Source organism: Prunus persica, chromosome G6 (assembly GCF_000346465.2).
Source record: "Prunus persica cultivar Lovell chromosome G6, Prunus_persica_NCBIv2, whole genome shotgun sequence".
Taxonomy (NCBI): domain Eukaryota; kingdom Viridiplantae; phylum Streptophyta; class Magnoliopsida; order Rosales; family Rosaceae; genus Prunus; species Prunus persica.
The window spans coordinates 17,267,964-17,287,712 of NC_034014.1; the positions used below are offsets into that span (position 1 = coordinate 17,267,964).

The following is a 19,749-nucleotide window of genomic DNA, read 5'->3' on the forward strand; positions in this document are numbered from 1 at the left end:
TGAAGTTAGTGAGTCAACCAAGAAGAAGGGAGATAAACCTTTGAAGGTTGAAAAGGCAAGGGTGGCTCCATCGAAAGTCAAGCTTCCAGTAGCCAAGGGCTCGATCATGACCAAATTGGCTCAGCCCACCAAGGTTGAGAAGAAAGAGGAAAATGACCAAAACATGGTCCAAGAAGCTGAGGATGAGCCCCATAAGATATTAAGCCAGCCTAGGGCGGAAGAAGACTAAGTCATGGTCGACGCTGAAACCAATGTGGTAGAAAAAGAAGCTGAGTACACGACCGTGGAAGAAGCTAAGGAGCCATTGGAAAATCTCTTAGGTTCGGCGGCCGAAGATGAAAAGCTTTATGGGGATGATGAGGAGTATGTTGATGACGAGTACTTAGAGGATCTGACGGAGGAGGCTATGGAACACTTGAAGAAAGAACGCAAGTAAGAGATGGCTAAGTTTGAGAGTGAACTAAAAGTGGGCAAGGTCAAATTCAAGTTCGGAGACTTTGACGAGGTAAATGGCATGGTTGTTACACTCCCACTATTTTTTGAAGCTCGGCCGGATCAACCTAATTATATGGACGGATATGTGTTCGACGAGGTTGAGTCCATGGTCCAAATGGAAGGAGCCAAAGAAATTGAGGTGGCCCAAGAAATTCCAAAGGAAGGGAATGCCTAACCTTACATCGTGGTGCCCAAAATGGAGGAAAAATTGCTCGAGAATGTGTGCTATGAGATGCCCACCAAGAAATGTCCTCCCATTTTAAGCCCTTGTATATGGGAGCTCATTTTGATGGAGTTTCAGTGAGCAAAGTTCTTGTGGATACGAGGGCTACGGTCAACATCTTACCAACCTCAATCATGAGAAAATTAAAGAAAGACTCAGATGAATTAATTCCGAACGAGACAATGGTTAGTAGGTCGTGGGAGACACCACGACTTCAAAGGGGATTATCCCACTCCAAGTTAGAGTGGGGCAAAAGGTTAGAATGACTGCCTTCTTTGGAGTGGAGACAACGACCCATTTCAATGCTTTATTGGGCCGAGATTGGATCCATGGAAGCATGTGTGTGCCTTCTTCACCTCATCAATTTTTACAATTTTGGCACGAGGATGGAAGTGTAGAGACTGTTCAGGCGGTTGAGGCAAAGTTTTATGAGGATGACATTGGTCATCTTTATTTTACGGTGTCTGATAGGAACGGCCGACCTAGGGAGTCTCGGCTCAAAAGTTGATAGACTTAGGGGCGCATGATGCCTAAGCAGATGGGGAGGGCCCCACTATAGCTAATTTTTTCTCCTTCAATGAGTGATACAAACATAGAAGAAGAGAAGAAGGTCGCGGTGGAAGACACTTTGAGACGGCTATAAGGTTTTTGGGCAGAAAGAGCGGCCGGGCATGGGTCCACCGCCAACTTGGTGCAATTTCTTCGTGAAGGTCTGGAAGATGATGCACTCGAGCTTGAGGAGGTAGAGTTGGCGCCAACGAGATGGATGATTCGAAGGCGGAAGTCCAAGAACCTTTGTTAGAAATCAACTTGGGGACGGAAGACAACCATCGACCAATCTACATGAGTGGTCTAATGGAACTAGAACTTCGGGCCAAGATGGAAGAGCTTTTGAGAGAGTTCAAGGATTGCTTCGCTTGGGATTACACCGAGATACTCGGATTGAGTCGGGACTTAATCGAGCATCGCCTACCAACGGTGGAAGATTTCAAGCCCTTTAAGCAGCTGCCCCGCCGAATGTCGGCGGAAGTAGAGTTACAGGTTAAGGAAGAAATTGTAAGGCTTATGAAAGCCAAATTTATTAGGCCTGCTAGATATGTATAATAGCTTTCAAATATTGTACCTGTAAAGAAAAAAAAGGGAGCAATAAGAATATGTGTTGATATTCGCAATCTTAATCTTGCAACTCCTAAAGATGAATATCTCATTCCCATGGCCGACCTCTTAGTAGATACGGCAGCCAAGCATGAAATTTTGTCCTTCGTGGATGGGCACTCTGGCTATAACTAAATTTTCATAGCCGAGGAGGATGTCCACAAGACAGCTTTCAGATGCCCCGGCTCCATTGAGACCTTCGAATATGTGGTGATGCCTTTTGGCCTAAAGAACATCAGGGCCACATATCAACGGGCAATGAACGTCATTTTCCATGACATGATCAGTTGAAATTTAGAAGTTTACATCGACAATGTGGTTATAAAGTCGGAGTCTAGATTAGGTCACTTGGATGACCTTCGGTCGGCCTTTGAGAGAATGTGGCGGCAATAATTGAAGATGAACCCAAAAAAGTGTGTTTTTGGGGTGTCCGCCGGAAATTTATTAAGATTCTTGGTGCATGCCAGAAATTTCTATGCCCTCACAGATCGCGTTCCGCCAACAAAGCGGCCTATGATAAGTGATATCTAGGAGCTGCATAGTGTTTGTCCCATGAAGCACCAAGCCAAGAGCCCGGAAGGCAGTGCTCCCCGAGAAAAATGAAGTTATACCTGTGATCTCCATGAAACCCCCGTACCTATCCATATATTTTTTCAGGACCGCGACTGTCTTCGAATGCACAAAGGCACCTTGGAATGTTGCATAGCCATCGAACCTGTGACAAAGCGGAAAAAGCTCATTGATGGACAGGAGAATCTTGATGCTGCCGTCAAAGAAGGCCTTGAATGCAATGAAGGAATTTTCCCAATCCTGCCAAGACAAGCTTTTCTATGATAAATACACCACGGGAGCACTCTTGGTGGAAGCGTCACCAATCTCACAATGACCATCAGTAATCTCGCCAAAGACTGGCACTGCTGGAAGATGCGGAGTAGTGCCAGTACATGCATCGGACATTTGAAGAGGAGTAGGAAGTGTATCCTCTACACCTTGTGAAGCACTCCCAACCTAAAAGAAGAGGGGGTCAAGAACATAGCACACGCGAAATATGCGCCAAGCACGGCAAGTTAAGCTCACATAAAAGGAATCAGTTAAGCAAATGTCCAAGCAGCATGCAATTTATCACTCAAGCCTCTGGCAAGCCAAATTCTCAAGCAATTCCCATGACAAGCAAATTCTCCCTCAAATGCAAAAAGATTCAAGCATTGCAGAGCATGCATTATATTAATTTCTATTTCCACAACATGGGTGAAAAGTCCAGATTTAATCAAGCATGTGTTCACAAGAAAAACAAGCCTAGGCCAAGATAACAGTCTATATCTATTCCTATAGAGTTAAAAAGGACATGAGATTCCAGCAAACGAGCAAAGCTACTTACAGAGAGAACAAGATGGGAGTTTGAATGCCCAAGTTACGAAACCCCGGTGCGCTCGAAGCTTTTAGCAGCAAGGAATGCGACGCATCGTTTCCGGCACCTTCCCCTACCTGTGCCAGAGACGTATACACCTGCATAGGAAAAGAACATCGTGCAAAGTTCAGCCTTTTCACCAACACAAAGAAGGCCAACGCATGATTAAAAAAAATTAAATAAAACAATCCACAGTTCGCGCCAAATGAATTCCTGGCCCAGCTCAATGCCTTATTAAGAAAAGACTTGATTTGGAGCATGCAAAAGTTCGTCATTCAAGCTTGCACAAGTCATGATTCACGTGCCATGCCAAATAAATATGCAATATATCACGCTAAGAGTTGAAATAAGCACTGGCTCTACAAGCCCAAGCTAATTATCCCGTCAAGCTTCATATCCCTCTTCAAAACGATAAAATTCAAGTACGCCAATTGACATGCAATGCCAAGCAGAAAAACCCTTATTTTGCACATAGCCACGCTACAAGCTTAAGTGGGCTTAAGCCACGCAAATGCCCAGGGCTTGCTGAGTGGGTTGTTATATGGATAGTAACGAGCTTTTATGAGGCCCATTGATGAGCCGAGAAATGGAAGTTCTGGGCTGCTTGGGAGCCCCAAAACTCAAGCCAATTTCTTAAGCCCAAATATGTGGGTAAGCATTAAGGAGAGAAAAAAGGGAGCCCAATACTCTAGGAAAATTAGCATATTGCCTTAATAAAATAGCCTATCACTTTAGAAAATTAGCCCATTCCCTTAATGACCCATCACCTTAGAAAGGCCCAAGCAACCAAGGAAAATATCTGCAGTCTCCAGCGCTTAGCTGGAAACAAAAAACCAGAGGATATTAGCGCGCATAGGGGAAAAGGCATCATTCAAACCAATGCTGTTACCTATCTCCTTCCTTGACTAGATCTTGCCATGAAATAGGGGAAGAAAGAAGGAGAGGTGATAACCAAAGATAGGAGATTATCACTGGAGCGGCTGCAGGAAGACTTATGAACCCCCAAAATCTGGTCTCTGTGTTTTGGGTAGAGGAGGATTTCACAAAACAAGGATGGATCGAAGGGAGAGAAGAGAAATGAAAGAGGAGACATGGTAAAATTGGAGAGAACCCATTAGGGTTTCTTGGGAAGGGGTAGCTTCCAGCGGCTATAAAAGGAGATACCTCCTACCCATTAAACACAACCACATCCTGAGAGCAAGCATCATCTCTCATCCTTGAAACCCTGCAATTTCGAGCCCTATTCCTCTATCTCCTCCCATTTTCTCTTCTGGGAAGTCATTCCAGAGCTTGACAGAGCTTTCGTCAGGCTGCTGGACCTCAACACACCTATCGCTCTTCCCCCACATCCCTCTCTTCAATGAACCCTCTTAGAATTCTTTCTCCTCTACTTTGAACCCCTGTTTCTCATAGGAACTCATAGCCCTCTCTCTCTTTAATGCTAAACTCATGACTGCTTTGCTTCCATGCCATAAGCTTTTCACGCCAAGCTAATAATTTATCTGTAAGCCATTCTTGGTTTCATTATTGAAGGAGACCAATGTGTTTCCTAAGGTTCAGCTACCCTTTCGAAGAACTCTTGTGGTCTGATACTTGAACTCAGACTCTGGGGCAATTTCATACATTTGGCTCTTTACAGCAGCCCAGGCGCATTACTAGCTGCCGGAACGATAAAGCCCCTACACTAGTTGTGTCTCAGTTCCTTCATATAAGAGCACTTCCATCCATGGTGCCATGGTAGATGGTAAGGATAAGGAAGAGTAGACACTATTCAAATAAATAGTGACTGCCCTACCCTTTTTTATTTTGCTTTTCCACCCATTGCCATGGCAAGTAAAAGCAAGCATTATTCACATGAGATATGAGGAGAGGAATTTGTATGGAGTTTTGGTGTGGGAAGTGAAGAACATGGCTAGGTATTTATAGAAAAATTTTTTGAAATTTTTAGCTTTTGTTTTTTTTTTTTAGTATTTAAATTGGTCGTTGATGTTAGCATGAGATCAGCAAACCCATGCAGCAGCTCAGGCAATTATTGCCTTTGGGCTGCCTTGGGGAAATGGGGCCCATTTTTACCCGGACTTCCTTTCATTACTAGAGGGCTTGTTCCAAGCTTAGACTTCTTTTTGCCCTCGCACATGAGCACTGGAGGAAGTTCTCTACCTGACATTGGGTGAGAATACATCGATTTTAACACAAACCCCCGCATTAATTGGTTTCTCTTATAAAAAAAAAAATTAATATTTCAACAAATTTAATGTCAACATGGCTTTCATCTTAAATTAAGCATCACGTTTGTTTGAGCCCTCCTGCTAAAACCGAAAAGCGAAGTTGAAACTTTTTATGTCATGTACGTATTATCTTTGTTTAGTGTAGATTCTACTGAAAAGCCAAAATCTCATTATTATAAACATTGAATATAAAACTTTCATTTAATCATTTATCAGATAGTACTTTTGTCAATGCTTTATATATAAAAAAGGTTATCCAAGTGAAATTCATAACAAAGTGTAATAAGAACTATGGAGGTTTTGGGCCTGGTTGAAATTTGACCAGGTCAGGCCCGAGATTCAACAGTTAAACTAATAGTGAGCCCAAGCTATATTTCGGTGGGCCTAATCAATAAGGTCGGATAGAAGCCCAAAATCATAAATGTAGCAGAATATCTACATGTGGTGGAATACATCAATCTGCCTGAACACATCAATATGGCCGAGAGCATAAAAGTGGTCGAAAGCCTATATGCGGCCGAAAATGTAGATACAATTGGAAGACTAAAAGCTGCCGAATACATAAAATCAGTCAATGCTTAAATAAGGAGAGAGATAATCCGTAGGAGGATTTTCTCATAGGTTACAATTCAAATATGGAAGGAATTATGCCAGCTTGATGGTCAACTGAAGTTATTGTGGGAGAGCTCAGGATGGAAGGAAAATCAAATCAAATATTATTATTCACATTAAATCATACGCATGAGACAAGGGATTGAAGATATTCTGGAGCAATTGAGACACATCGAAGCCCTTCTAAAACCAAGCTTATGGAAGAGAAAAAGGACCCCTGACACAACACAATTTGTCATTTTACATTCTCTTCAATTTCTATCCTAGGAGTAGCATAATGTAGCCATAGCCTAGTTCTTATTTTTTTCGCTCTAGTTTCCGTAGATTTCAATTATGCCCTTACATTCTTGTTCTTGTTTTTCGATTCTATTTTAATTACAATAATTTCAATTCATGTTATCTTTACTGTTCTTCGTAATTGAGTTTACTTTCCACCCTTTACTTTACGCACTCGCATTTCAATTAATTAATTTATGCAATTTACATTCTGCACTCCTATTTATATTCTTTAATTTACGCAATTTACATTACGCACTTGTCTTTACATTATTTATTTTACGCACTTTAAATTACGCACTCGTCTTTAATTTATTTATTTTATGCACTTTACTTTCCGCACTTGTCTTTCAATTATATTTAAATTCAAGCACCTTTTACTTTATGCACGTATTCTTCGTTTCATTACATTCCACTTTCAATCTTCATCTCCACCCACTCCACATCATTTGGTTGCTCACATAAAGCCTTGACCCCGAGGTAGTGAAAGAACCTATGCCGTGAAGAGGTTCCTTGCTTGGCTGAACAATCGTTTGATTAAAGTCAAATCTCGGACGCAACAAATCCATCTACTCACATTCCATTCAAGTCCAAATTCGTGGCTTGGTGGTGGCATGCCCCGCACCAAAAAGAAGAAGGACCAAAAACTCCTTCAATTTTAAAAAAGTCTTGGGGATTCATCTCAGCTTATAGAGATAAGCTTGTCATACTTGATACATCCTATACTCCTCTATTCCTCAATCTTAGTTTTGATAAAGGTTTATGGCCTATCTCAGATTATGGCAAAGATGTTATCATTGGGGTTGTAGATTTTGGTATATGGCATGAAAGTACAAGTTTCAAGGATGATGGCATGCCTAATTATATTCCAAGCAAATGGAATGGATATTGTGATGAAGGGCAGGAATTTAATTCCTCCATGTGTAATTTTAAGCTCATTGGAGCAAAGTACTTCAATGATGCTCTCATACATGACAACAAAAGCATTACAATTAGCATGAACTCCGCTCAAGATACAATCGGACATGGAACGTATGTTTCATCTATAGCAGCAGGTAATTTTGTAAATGGAGTTTCTTATTTTGGTTATGCTGAAGGAATAACCAAAGGCATTGCTACAAGCGCAAGGCTAGCGGTGTACAAAGTCATATGGGATGAAGGATCCCATACCTCAGATGTTTGGCAGGTATAGATAGTGCAATTGTAGATGGCGTCGATGTGATTTGCCTTGCTTTAAGACTCAAAATAATTAGGGTTTAACTAATATGTTTATTCTTCTCTCAAGGAGGAATATATATACCACATGCAGAGTGGTTACAATAGGAAATATGTACAAAAGCTCCTAAATCTACTCAAATTAGATAATTACAATAAAATATAAATTCTATTCCTAATAGGAACGTTGACTCATGCCAACACTCCCTCTCAAGTTGGTGCATAGATATCGGTAATACCCAACTTGTCAAGTGAGTCTTCAAATCGGCTCCTTGACATGTCATGGGTCAACATATATGCAAGTGCTCTGAAGAAGGCACAAAAGGTATAGAAATTAACTTATGCTCCAGCTTCTCCTTAATGAAATGCCGATCAACTTTTACATGCTTAGTTCGATCATGTTGCACTGGATTGTTAGCAATTTCAAATGCAGATTGATTATCACAATGGAGTTTTGTAGCAGCATTCGGTCTAAACACAATTTCAGCAAGTAACCACCTTAACTACACCCTTTGGGCAATCCCTCTGTACTCAGACTCTGCAGAGGACCGAGACACAACGTTTTGCTTCTTGCTACGGCACGTAACTAGGTTACCACCAACAAAGGTGAAGTAACATGATGTAAAACGTCTATCTGTAATATTCCCTGCATAATATGCGTCAGTGTAACTTTCTAGATCCTAGTGGCCATTTTTCTTAAATAATAAACCTCTCCCAGGAGCAGACTTTAAGTAACTCAGAATACGCATCACAGCAGCCATATGATCCTCACTAGGTGAATGCATAAATTGGCTAGCAACGCTTACAACATAGGCAATATCAGGGCGTGTCAATGATAAATAAATAAATCTCCCAACCAACCTTTGGTATCTTTCTTTGTTAGTTGGGACCTTATCCCCATAAACACCAAGTTTATGATTCTCAACAATAGGTGTATCAGTTGGTTTACAGTCAAGCATTCCAGTATTTGCTAGCAAGTCCATGACATACTTCCTTTGTGAAAGAAATAAGCCATGTTTAGATCGAGTGACTTCCACTCCTAGAAAATATTTCAGACTGCCCAAATCTTTCATCTCAAATTCAGATGCTAAAATCTTCTGCAGTTCCTCGATTTCTACAGTAGCATCACTAGTCACAATCATATCATCAACATAAATAATCAACAAAGTCACCATACCAACCCTATGTTTAATGAATAGAGTATGATTAGTATTGGCCTGTTGGTAACCAAACTTCTTCATAGTTGTAGTAAATATGCCAAACTATGCCCGAGGAGACTGCTTTAACCCGTACAACTCCTTTTTTAATTTGCACACGTTCCTCGTTTCACTGGTAACTCTATACCCTGGTGGAAGACTCATGTACACTTCTTCTTCTAGTTCATCATGTAAGAATGCATTTTTTACATCAAATTGCCTCAGGGTCCAATCCAAGTTTATTGTTAAGGACAACAAAACTCTGACAGTATTCATCTTAGCCACAAGTGCAAAAGTATCATGATAATCAACTTCATATGTCTGAGTGAACCCTTTAGCTACTAATCTTGCCTTGTACCTCTCCACAGTACCATTTGCATTATATTTAACTGTAAACACCCATTTGCATCCTAAGGTTTCATTCCCTTTAGTAGATCAACAATGTCCAATGTATTATTTTTCTACAACACCTTCATTCCAGTATTCATGGCTTCAGCCCACTTTGGATCATTAAATGCCTCCTCAACACGGGTTGGAATTTTAATACTATCCATTTTGGTCACAAATGCTTTTCACTAAGGACATAACCTGTGATCAGATACATAATGGGCAATAGCATATCTCGCTTTGTCTTCTGGTGAGTAACGATCAAGTGGAACCCCACGATTTCGTGGTAAAACATAAGAATTATTAGAAGTATGAATAGAAGTACTTACCTCAGGAATATCCATAGAGACATAGCAGACATCGGTAGCCTTTCTGATGAGGAGAGAAATCTAGAAAGACACAGCAGAGAGCACATGGGTCCAGTTTACTCCTCTGATTCTGATGGAGGTGAACGTAGACGACACAAACACTTTTGGAGACAGAGTCAGCATAGAAGAGGCATAGATATGATGGTTTAGTACCAGCATAGGAGTTTGGAAATCCAAAATTCGTGAAGGGAGACGATTCAAGAGATAGACTGCACAGGTAACAACATCCATCCAGAACTGCTTTGGAACTGACGCACCAAGCAACAGAGCATGGGTAGCAGCAAGGATCTACCCATTTTTACGTTCAGCAACCCCATTCTGTTGTGGTGTTTGAGGGCAAGTAGTCTCTTGGAGTACACCTTTAATGTAAAAATATGGGATAACGCCAAATTAACAAATTATCCACCATTATTAGATCGAAAAACCTTGATAAGGAGCATAAATTGAGTCTGAATCATTTGATAGAAACATTGAAAAATTTTGCCCACATCACTTTTATTTTTCATCCCATATAACCACATCATACAAGTGCAATCATCCACAAATAACACAAACCAATGAACTCCCAAGGCTGTAGAAACAAGGGAAGGGCCCCAAACATCAGAATGAACTAAATCAAATGGCAAGCCATTTATTACAACTTAGAGGGTAGGATACCCGGTGACTCTTATCTAAAATACAAGTCTGACATTGGAAAGCAGACTCGTTGACACCACTAAATAATGCAGGAAATAAATACCGCAAATATCCAAAGGAGGCATGACCAAATCAGCAATGTAGCAAACAAATCCGCCAAATCTGAGAAGTTTCGGCGTTATCAGCACGAAGAACCCGACTAGTTGCTACATCATCCATATAATGAAGCCCCCCCTTTTTAGTACCATGACCAAAGATCTCCCGAGTCTGGATATCCTGTATTAAGACAAAAGACGGATACATTAGTACAACACAGTTTAACTGCTCAGTAACTTGCGGTGCAGATAATAAATTACTAGACAAAAATGAAACTAGTAACACTTTAGCCAATGGTAAAGCAAGTGTCAAGAGTATAGAACCAGCCCCCGTGACAGGAGCAGCAACATTATTAGTAGTTAGAACATGATCACGATGAGGCGGAAGAGTAGTAGAGAATAAAGTAGAATTATACATCACATGGTCAGTAGCTCCTGAATAAAAAATCCAACTTGTATCGCAGGTATCATCGGCATGGAAAGCGTTGCCAAAGTTACCTGGAGGCGGAGGTATTGGAGTGCTTGAGGCCGCGGTCAAAGTCGAAGGAGGAGTAGCAGTAAGGTGGCCGTGCCCAGTGGTGATGTCAGCCACAGAAGTAGGGGCAACACACACATGAGCTTTGCTATCCAATTGTTCCCTTTTTGAATGCCTCCACTCCTTCTCCCAATCTGGTACCCCATACAATGCCTAGCATGTGTCGATAGTATGTCTCTTTTCACCACAGTGATCACACTTCAGTTTGTCTTTTTCTGCCGAAGTTAGGCGATGAGGCGGAACAGCAGAAGAGCCCGGCCCTGTGGGCCAAGAAACCAAAGCAGTGTTTTTGGAAGCAAACACAGCAGCAGGTTCACCAATCTTGGTGCTGGATCCAAGCATAGTAATCTGTTGTTGGGCCTCTTGACGAACCATAAAAAATACATTTTCGATACTTAGAACTTTATCACTCCGTAGAATATCACTGCGAACCTTGTCATAAGTATCTTCAAGGGAAGCCAAAAAATGATACACACGATCTGCCATAACAGCAGCCTGAAAAGTCTTCATATCATCAGCACACTTCATCTGAAAAGGACGTCTCTTGTCTAATTCAAGCCAGATTGCCTTAAGTTCTGCAAAATAGGTGGAGACAGGACGACCTTCTTGCTTGAGACGGGTAGCCTGGCACCGCAGTTCATAGAACTGGGATATGTCAGAGCCATCATAAAACATATGATTAACAACATCCCAAATTTCCTTAGCAGTAGGTAGAGTATGAAACATATTCAACAAACTAGGTTCCATAGTTCGCAGCATCCAACTTTTCACAACAGCATCAACAATTTTCCACTTCCAAATTTCGGTTCTTGGGAATCAAGGGCATCAGTGTCGCCAGTCAAGTAACCCAATTTGCCTTGTGTAGTAGCATGGAGTTCGATCATCGAAGCCCATACCTCATAGTTGGATCCATTCAATTTGAATCCCATAGGTAGGTTGGTGGATGATTTGGTATGAACCGTCACAATAGGAGTATAAGAAGAAGATTCAGTGACATTTGACATGGTGATAGATGGGGGAGGCAGCAAAAGATTAGATGGCGACGACGACGAAAGTAAGAGATATAAGACGACACAGGCTTAGGTGTATAGACTAGGTGCAGGGGAAATAGGTATTTTTAGGATTAGTGTTTTGATGTTGTAGAGACAGATTGGAACCCGCTCTGATACCAACTCAAAATAATTAAGATTTAAACTGATAAATTTATTCTTCTCTCAAGGATGAATATATATACCACATACAGAGTGGTTAAAAATAGGAAATATGTACAAAATTTCCTAAGTCTACTCATGTTAGATAATTATAATAAGATATAAATTCCATTTCTAATAGGAACGTTGACTCACGTCAACATTAAGCACTGAGGAAGATACATATTTTGATAGCCCTTAGCAACAGGTTCATTTTCTGCCATGGAGAAAGGTATAATAGTTTCTTCTTCTGCTAGAAATAAAGGTCCAAAGCATGCCACCATATTAAATGGTTATCCATGGGTCATAACTGTTATTGCATGGTCTATTGGTTGATGGTTTACAGGATTCTTGTTACTTGAAAATGGGCTAACCCTTACTGATTGGTCAACATATCCTAGAAATGACTCATTGCAAAACGTGCTTTTAATCTACAAGTATCCTCTGATGAATTGTGATTCACCTAAATTGTTATCTGAAGCTGCTTATGGCATAATTGTTTGTGATGCTGGAAAAATCCATGAATGAAATATCTAATGTGACCAACTCAAGTGTTGCAGAAGATATATTGCTATCGAATATCCGGCTTGAATACATTTAAGGTCCTTGTGTTGTCCGTGATGAAACAAATGGAAATTTGCTAATGCAGCATATAAAAAGCTTTAAAGATATTTAGTCATATACCCATTCTTAGCACTAAAACTATAAATAAACCCTACACTATTTAATTTCTATAAACAAACCCAAAAAAAACCCAAAAATGACAACTAGCCCTATTAAATTTAATTTTGATTATTAAATTACTTTGATGCCCTATTGAGTGTTTTGAGCTTTTTTATGAGGTTTTTGGGTTGGGTTTGTTTTGAGAAATCAATGGTAGTTTTGTAATTTAAAAGAAGTTAAAAGCCTTTTTGTTATGTTTTAAATGGGCTTTGGATATGTTTCTAAAGTCTATTTCATATACGGTTTTTTTTTATAATTTGGGCTCCTATATTTGGTATAATAGTGAATCTCTCAAAGCTTTAATACTCCTCAAGCGACATTGACATTTCACAATACCATTTCCACATCGAAACGTGCACCTATGGTTATGAAGTCCTCTTCAAGAGGCACTTCATATGGTTTTGCAAGTATTGTGAAGCCAGACATAATGGCACCAGGGTCCTTAATATTGGGAGTCTGGAATCCAAATATATCAGTAGCTGGAATAAGGTCCAATATGTCCTTGTATAGCGACTACTATATACTTTCCGGAACATCTCCTGCTACTGTCCATGTTGCTGGTGTGACTGCTCTTCTAAAAGCTACACATCCAAATTGGAGCCCTGCTGCTCTAAGATCTGCTATTGTAACCACTGCAAACCTATTTGATAATAGTTATAATCGAATTCTTGATGGTAAAAGCTACAGAAAAGCTAACCCTTTAGCCATGGGATTAGGTCTCATCAATCCAAATAAAGCACTTGATCCTGGTTTGATTTATGATGCAACTTCGCACGATTATGTGAATCTATTGTGCTCGTATCTCAATTCAAAGCAGATATCAGAAATTACTAGGTCAAATAATTATAGTTGTGCCAATCCATCCAAGAATCTTAACTACCCATCGTTTATTCTATTATATGGGAATAGTAAGCCAAAAGTTAGGAATTTTGAAAGGATTGTTACAAATGCAGGAAAAGATTCTACAAGGTACAAGGTAGTGGTTAAAACACCAAAAAATATAGTAGTTGTAGTAAGACCAGAGATTTTAGTGTTTGAAAGGAAAAATGAGAAGATATCGTACAATGTCACTTCACAATATACAGGGGGAGAGTATAAGAGAGTTTCATCAAGGAAAATTGTTTGGGTTGAAGAAAATGGAGAACATACAGTTAGGAATCCTATTGTGGTATCACCATGCATAGGTGGTTGAGTTTGTTAGTCATTCAGACTAGTCTTTTATTGCAAATTTTATAATAAAATGTTTAAATTTAACAAATTAATTGTAATATGAAGGGACTTGTAGCTCATGTGTTTGCATCTTTTTTAAACTCAAAATAATATTTTATTTGCAAGGGGCTTGTAGTTCATGTGTTTAAGAGTATTTAACCTTGCATCTAGGTTCTAGAGGCCTCTAGCCCAATATTGCTTGTATAAAAAAAAGTACTTTATTGCTGAGAGATTGAAGCTCAAGTAGTTAAGAGCATTTACCCTTTCATTTTGAGGTCCTAAGTTCGATTGCCCCTCCCCAATATCGCTTGTATATATATATATATATATATATATTTAATAAAAAAAAAGGTTTTCTTCTATCATTAATCCATCTTGAATCGGAAGTGCATTGTGAGTTGTTGAGACAAAGTTTTAACGAGGAATCAAAGAGTTTCCAATTATGTGGAGATGAAATGGTTGATGTTTCAAGAAACTTCATAAGTATTGTATAGACTTCCTCTTATATGTGTACTTGTATTTTCATGTGTGTGTATTAGGCCTGGGAATTTAAACCGCCAAACTGAGAAATTGACCAAATTATTAATATCCCTAAGCAATTGAACTGAATAAGCCAATCAGCTATAATTCACAATTTGTGATGCATTAAATCATCGATCGAACCAAATAGAAACGACAGTAATAAAAGGTGAAAATATTTCAAAAATTAGCGCAAAGGGGATTCCTCAAACTCCTACACAAACTTAAAAGAAGAACACATCACCATTGTGGTAACAACTGCTATTATGATATTTATTAACAATAACTATATTCATAAGCTTTCCAGGCCCTCCTCCCCCCTTATATTGAGAGATCCACGAAATATTTCATTTGAGGGACACTCTATGAGGTTACTACGAATTGTATTTTAGCGATCCAAATGTCTATTTTACTAGTCTTCATTTATAAATCATCCTTCCAAAAAAATTAGACAAATTGAACATGACTAAGGCATCTAATTGTGACCAACAAATGGATTAAGATTAAAGTGATATTTTTGCAGAACTGATCTTTGAAGGAATATCTAAAAGGATAGACGGTTTGGATGATTGAAATTCAATGCGATTGGCCATATCCCTTAACTTAAGCTTTCTGTTTTCACCAACAATGATGGTTCGATTAAGCATGCAGTGCCTATTGGGTGTTGTTCGACGGTGATCCCCTTGTCCCTGCTCTCTCTCTGTCATTTGTCACCGAACTGTTTCAACGACTCGATCAGTTCAAAAGACTTTAGGTAAACTGACAAAATTAGTTAGGTGGCGGTTCCGAATTTGGCAATTCTTTGTGTCTGATTTATACGTTTCGGCCCGATAACAATCTAGTATGTATACATATGGGATAATATCAAATACATATTAATTTGTGGGAACAAATATTCCGACAACCAATCATGAGGTGCCACGTAGACAAAGAGAATATCGCTTAGGTCAATAATTATCTCCATCTAATTGGATAATTATTTGACCAAAAATAGAGATATCATCATCAATTAGGAATTTGATTCGTAATAAAATCCCTAATTGACTCAATCTCTCCATTTAAGGGAAAGAATAATTCCTTCCTTATAGTAATTATTCTTTGAAAAACCCTAGATGGGAAGAGCACTATAAATATATGGCTACACAAGGCATTCAAGGTAATTCTAAAAAACCCTAGCAACTCTCTCTCTTGCCACCACTCTCTCTCTCTCTCTCTCCTCTCTCCCATACAGCTCCGGCTACCACACACGACTCTAGCCACCTTACTTTCCCTGTGAAAGAAAACTCTGTCCACTTTTACTATTGTTGTATCTTTCTCAAGGTCCAATCAAACTAACTTAGGCATCAGAGGGCTTTTGGCCAACAATCCCTTAGTGTGGTTCGTGAACCTAGATTTGTTTTACATGAACCAAGGAGGAAGAAAAAGAAAGAAGCTCAAAGGGCGAAGAATCTACACGTGAATATTTGGTGCATTCATAGAGAGCACAAGTTATACTCAACGAGTGTTCTTGAATCAAAGGAATCTATTTCCTCATATTCATCATTCAACAGAAGCCCTATAAACAACCATAATTGGAAGCACACGAACTAGAGGCAGGGCAGCCGCGACAACCCAATCTAAGACGAACCCGGGCAGCCATGACATCGCGGGTTGAAGGTAGCCACCACTTTCCACTGCCGAAGCCATAGTTCAGCCTCTCTGCACCGCTGCTGCCACCACAATTGTTCCTTTTCTCGGTCCCGCGGCTGGGAGCACTTTTCCAACGTGCGTCGCTAAGCCTCTTCGTGGCCCCGCGACAAGAATGACTTTGCAACTGCAAGGACTAGCCGTTTGCCCCAACAACCGCCCGTCACACGGCTACATAGCTAGATTTGATGTTCATCACCATGATGGTGCCGTCATTGATCATCCCAACGTTGCTAGTCACGACCATCTTGGTGCCATCATCAATTTTGGATCCATTGTGGAACAATTACAACCTTTCCCTTATTTGTCGCCATGCTCGACATACGCTCCCGTGTACACCATTAACGAAACCCTAGCCTGTGTGCAATTGGGCTCTACACAATTCTCTCCTCCTGATCCATATAGTCAAGTAGACCTCAGTCTTAGAGTTAACAGTTGACTCAAAGAGTAGACAACCAAAACAACTTGGTTGGATAGCTCCTCAACAAGATTGATTTGGTTCAAAACCTTGGACTTGAAGAGAAAGGGATGGATGAACGCATCGGCAGGCAGTTCGAGAGGTCCTAAGTAAGTAGAGCAAAACTGAGCAGGCAAGGAGAAGCACAAGAATGTGTTGTTCAACATGCAGGCATGTCATAAGCATTTGCAAGCCCTGACCCGCTCCAAATGAGTCGACTCATGTCGGCAAGCCATGGAGAATCCCTCGCAAGCGCAGTTCACTAATATGCCGTACTGGCAGGACAACCGAGGAGATCGACTCCCAGAAATCAAGGAAGAAGTTGATCAGCGGTGCCTGCATCATGGGAGACACCGAGGTGAACTACATGCCCTGCAAGTAGATGACGTCGAGAAGTTCGTTAATGACCGACTTCAAGACTTGAGAATTGGAGGAGATTCTGAGGATGCTCTAAGCAAGGAGACAGACCAAGTGAACTCTTCTCCGTTCACTAGTGAGATCGAGCATGCTGCTCCCCTAAAGCGGTTCTCAACGCTATCCTTCACAGGATTCTGATCTCGAGAGCCATCTTAAGCATTTCAATAGCATTATGTTCCTTTACAAATTCGAAGATGTGCCAATGTGCAAGGTGTTTGCAATGACCTTATGGGGGTAGCCAAGGATTGCTTTCACGCCTTGTCGTCCGGGTCAATCAGTAGCTTCCGAGAGCTAGTACTTGTCTTCACAAAGGGGTACACTTTTTATCTGATGATCAAAAAGAACCATGACCACCTCTTCGACCTGCGCAAGAAGCACGATGAGTCCCTCCGTAACTACATCAAGAGATTCAAGGGAGAAACGGCAAACATTGTAGGATGCAACGACCAAATCGAGTCATCTGCTTTCAAGAAAGGCTTGCCTGCCAAGCACGACTTGTACCGCAAGCTGACTGTCACTCCCAGCCAGACTCTAGCAGAGGTCTTCACGACCACGAAATGCTATGAACTATGGGATGACGATCGAATCGCTGTAAAAAAGCCTACTAAGCAGGCCGATCAACGAACTAAATAGGCAGGCGAAAGGAACGATAAGATCAGCAATAAGAACAGTGGCAAGCACAAGTTGCAGCCCTAAGGGGATGCTCTAGTAATTGAGAAATACACCAAGTTCTTCATCCCAATACATCACATTTTAGCCAAAGTAAAGGACAAGCCCTGGGTAAAGAGACCACCACCCTTGAAAGGAGATCCAACTAAGATGGATATCAACAGGTGCTGTGCTTTCCATAGGACGCACGGGCATTACACAAACGACTGCTTTGCTTGGAAAAAGCACCTCAAAGAGGTGGTGAGAGAAGGTCACTGCATAGAATTCAAAGCAAAGAAGGCCATCTAGTAGATCGAGGAACGTGATGCAACCAAGGAGCTGCCCTAAAAGGTCAAAAGGATCAACACGATCTTAGCCTACTCCGAGGAGTTTGGGTTGACTAGCAAAGAAAAGAATAGGAAAATTAAACAGGCCACCATTATCTCCTAAGTCTGAACCGGCCTCTTATCAATTGAAGATGATCCTGTGATTCGCTTCTAGAGGAAAGACTTGATTGACCTTGATCTGCCGCACAATGACGCCCTTGTCATCAACATTCAGATTGCCCAAGCGGTGATTGACCAAATCCAAGTAGATGAGGGCAGCGCATCTAATATCATACAGCTGTCGGTTGTCCATCAGATAGGCATTGAGATCAAGATCAACAAGTTAGCCAGGTCGCTGACTGGCTTCAATAGCGCGACTTTGGTTACCATGGGCACAATAGACCTCGACGTTAACTCTCCATCGGTGATCAGCGAGCAAACCTTTATGATCATTGACGAAGTCTCCCCCTACAATGGAATCCTAGGTAAGCCATGAATTAACAAGATTGATGTCGTCACCTCTTCTACTCATCATAAAATCTGTTACCTAATCTTTGGATGCGGTATCGGGTAGATCAACAATGATCATTCGATGGCAAGAAAATGGTCAACCCTAGGGTTGAAAATGAGCAAACAAGCATAGGTCATACTGATAAGCTGGACAAAACAAGTAGGGGAGAAAGTAGATCTCATTCCTAACAGTCAGCTGAGCTCTCATATGAGAAGAGCTAAGGGCCCAACATCCAGTATTCTACACGTCAAAAGCTCTCTTTAATGTAGAGACTCGTTACCCGAAAATGGAGAAGCTCATTATGGCCCTTGTAGTTTTCGCAAGAAAATAAATAACCTACTATCAAGCTCACTGAGTCATTGTCATGATCGACTTTCCTTTGAGATCGATTCTTCATAGCCATAACGTTTCTTAGCGACTCATTAAATGAGCTATAGAATTGTCATTACGGGTATGTTACCAGTCTTTGAATTTCCTGCAAGGGTTTTGATAGCCCCAAGGTCATCTGGCATCGCTTACGCCTCCTACTGAGTCATAGTATATACCCTACTTGTAGCTTTGGAAGGTCCACTACGTCTTCTTTACTGAGTACCCTTTCTACTAGCCGCACTAGCCTGAGTCCTACTACTGGATGAGGCTCCAATAGTTTGAGTTATACTCTGACCTCTACTTTGTGCACCACCAATGTAAACTGATACTAAAGTAGTTGCTTCATCGTGAAGTAACACCCAGTGGTACCATGCTGGCAAGGTCCGTCATGATACCGGTTGCACAATCCACATACTGGACGACTTTTACCACTGTTTACTATCTGTTGATTCTCCTACAGCCTCTCGTCATACTGCCACAAGAATGAGGCCTAGAACTGAAACTCTGGACAGATCCACTACTCGAACTGGCTCCTGCCCTAAAACCTACATAACCACCACTGCTACAAGATCTGGAGCTGAAGCTACCTCTCTTGTATGACCTCTAACTAGGGCCACCCGCATCAAACTGACGTCAATGTGTATCACCACGTCCCCACATCGCCATCTAGCTACTCTCAACCAAAAGAGTAGACACCACAAGTACACCATATTCCACAACGCGTTGACCCACCACAATGCCGGGTATAGCTGGGCTCAAACCACGTGTAAAAAAACTAACATTTCTTCTTCTCATCTGCCACCATAGGTGTGCAGTATTTAGACAACTCAATAAACTTTGTTTCATACTCCATCATAGTCATGCT

At 40.8% G+C, this 19,749-nt stretch overlaps 1 pseudogene; it reads left to right on the plus strand.

The window, feature by feature from the left end:
- On the plus strand, positions 1,481–14,181 carry LOC18772952 (annotated as a pseudogene).